We start from the raw sequence: 3,378 nt of genomic DNA, 5'->3' as shown, positions 1-3,378 counted from the left end.
GCCTGAAACGGCCGCCGTTGCGATGACCCGCGGGTTATCGCTGTTCTCAGCAGCAGCCTTGTGACCATTTTCTGGTCTCCAGCACTGCAAAGACAGATTCATTTGATTCAGAATTGGAAATAATGGGCAGTCTGCAGCAGGGGCCTGACTGGAGACCAGGGTGGGAACTTACTGGCAGAAGGACATCAAGCCTGAGCAAAGAAGGGACGGGGGTCTGCAGTCAGCAGAGCACTTCATCACTTAGAGCCACTCAGAGCAGTCAAATTTAGTCTGTGCAGTCACCCTCAGTCCTAACACCTGACACTGAAACACTCGTGCTCTCAACACCGTTCTGCGTTCAGGACACGGCTGACTCTCACAGTGTGGGAGTCTCACAGGACTCTGCATTTAGAGAGCGAATGGAACCCTGCGCCTGCCCGTTACTGGGCAGAGCTGCCACCGTCTCCATTAAGAGTCCTCAGAAAACATCTGACTAATAGACGTTACGGTTGTCTCAGAACATGGCCGAAGAATGTGTTCCCAGGTTCATGCAGTGCTTTATCGGCTCTTAAAGCGAATTTCTGAGAAATGTGATCGCTGCTTTATTCAGACCAGACAGTTCAACTCAACTGCACGTTTTGCCACTTAGCACAGAAATGGTACCTGCTCTGGTATCTACAGGTTCTGTAAGTACAAAAGCACAGAACACCCAGAGTTACCCAGATTTGATCATAAAACAAAACAAACCCCCCAAACCACAACTTCAGCCTTCTTCCCTCCCTGCTTCTGAGGGTTCCTTCTTTTCCTTCAAGGCAGCTCCCACATTGCATATTTGTGTGCCCTCACTTCCTCTGAACATTCGACTATCCAAAGAGCCCCTAGATGTCATAGGGAAGCAAAGGCTCCACAGAAAGTCTTAACGTCAACCTGGATTCAACATTTCCAACAAAAAAATAAAAATGCTGTTGATCAGGTAGTAGATGAAATTATCCAAAGTCCCACACCCCTTTCCTGCAAGTGGGAAGAGTTGGTAGATTCAACAACTTTTATGTTCCAAAGCTGCAGCCTGTGCTCTGCTGTAATTCCACATACATACTTCCGAGGCCACCTTACGTCAGCTCTAAACCGATGTGACGCTGAAACGTGACGGCCCAGGAACAGTCATTCTCGCGGGACGTGGCAGTCTCCAGGATCAGTGCTAGTCACTAAGCTCCAGATCGTATTCAGGGTAGAGCTGCTTTGTAGTAACCCCTCGGATAACAGCTGGAAAAAAAGAAATACCCTTGGTTTCACGAGACAAAGATCAGATTAATTAGAAAAGTTGTGTTTTCCTCCCAGTAGCCCCTAACGATCCCACAGAAATCCCACAGCTAAGGAACCAGTCTAAGGTGTTGCAGCTTTGCTCCCCACTTGCTCCCCATTATCCTTTTTTTAAGCATATGAAGAACAAAACTGACAAAAATTAATAAAACTTATTGAAAGTTGGTAACCCGTAACACAGACTAAAATACCGGTAAATGACAATCCTTTCACATGTGCAGATCTGAAAACAGACCAAGAGAACAGCGACGGAAGTGTTTGTGCTTGCACAAGTGATCGGGTAATAGAAGCCTGGAAATCAAGACTCTTTAAAACAAGTTCTGCCTTACAGCGTAGCAGCTTCTCTCTCTGTCTGTATGAAAACAGTCACTAACAAGTTCTTCAACAGCTTTGCCCTTCCTTACCCAGCTTGCCCAGCAGCATCTGTCCAGCATCTTTAATATCATTATACTCGTGGAGCAGAGAGATGTGCTGCTCCAGTTCCTCCAGACTGTAGCCTCTGTAACAACACAACCAGAAAGGTCAGAGGGATGCAGCTCAGCGCATGCTGCTGCCACCAACCGAGCACAGCAAAGGGATCCACAGTACCCGAGCCTGGCACCTCAAAAGCAGAATCTGAAGGCAGCAAGTACATTGCTGCAAGGTATAAACACGGAAGGTTTTTTTTCCCACATCAAGACTTGTAAAAAAAACCCCAAAGCCAACCCACCCAAATTCTCAGAATCAAGAACAGAAAGCAATAGGCTGTGGTGAAGTCAATTTATGTGTATCTCTAACTTCTAACTACAGAAAAAAAATTAAGGTCTGTTTATCCTTGAGGATAAAACAAAAGAGATTTTGGAGCAGGCTTTGTTGTTCTAACACTTCCATTCTGTGCTCTGCACATGATCTCAGAAAACATCACTCCTTCACAACAAATAACCCGCAGAGGTTCCCTCTCTTTAAAAATCAAGCAGCAATTTTATCTCAAAACAGGTGCTAATAAGCAGCTGCTGCAGCGTGTCATAGGAAACCACAATAAAACAGTTGTTCTACCCTGTACGTGGCACCCGGCATGCCAGTGTTGCACAGCCCGCTTGTCTGTCTGGAAAACGTCTCTGTCTCCTGAACTCAAAGGTTTAACCCTCTCGCCTCAGACACAAAACAAGTGAAGACGCAGTTAAGATGGAATAAAAAAGGAACCAGTTTCACCTGTGACTAACTTGGGCAGGTCATACAAGTCACGATCTCCACTGTAACCCTCACATGAACAAGCTGTTCTGGTAACATGATGTGTTGTAATATCATGATGTAACATTATTCATTCCCACTTTACACCTAATTATCTCAGCAACATCTGGGGAGAAGCTAAAATCCTCTTACTCAAGCTCCTAATAAAACTTGTTTTCCTTTACCAAATAAACCAGAAAGAATTCCCTCATGTCTTTAACAAGCCCCATAACTCAAACCAACACCATAATCAACTCTGTATTGCACCACGATAAAAATGACATCATAAGAGGTCAGCTTTTAGCTCTAATTCCTGGGCCTCATTCTGTTGGAAAAACAAAAATAACTGAGGCATCAAAGCGAACACTGAGCTTGCCAAGGACCTACTCGGAGAGTAACTGTGCAATTTCCTGGTCTAGAGCAAGTTCTTTCTGTTTCAGCTCTTCGATTTCATATTGCAGGGCTTCTTCGTTGGCTCCATTAGATTGGCAGGACCTTGGAGACGGGATCTGTAGGGCACAGAAACATTTGACACTAAGTCAGCCCGGAGAAGACGCTGGAGGGCACTGATCAGGAGACAGAAATTCTGTGTGTCACTGGATAAAAAAGGAGAAAAAATAAAAGGAAAAAAGTACCTTCTGGGCAGGGAGGGGGGAAGTTCAGGCAAAACACCAGCTTATGTAAGTTACCTTCTCCGTATCACGTTCTATGGCATTTTGTAGCATAAAGTGAAAATCGTAACTCGGCTTTTCAAGGGGAGCTCGACTCAGGGCTACACCGCGGGGTCGGCAGCGACTCGGGCAACGACCAGCTTCACCCTCCTGAAACACGCTCCGCGCTGCGCCGGGCCGAGCCACCGCGGACAGGCGA

This window comes from Buceros rhinoceros, unplaced genomic scaffold (assembly GCF_000710305.1).
Source record: "Buceros rhinoceros silvestris isolate BGI_N320 unplaced genomic scaffold, ASM71030v1 scaffold45126, whole genome shotgun sequence".
In the NCBI taxonomy this organism is placed as follows: domain Eukaryota; kingdom Metazoa; phylum Chordata; class Aves; order Bucerotiformes; family Bucerotidae; genus Buceros; species Buceros rhinoceros.
This window is presented reverse-complemented; position numbering follows the sequence as displayed.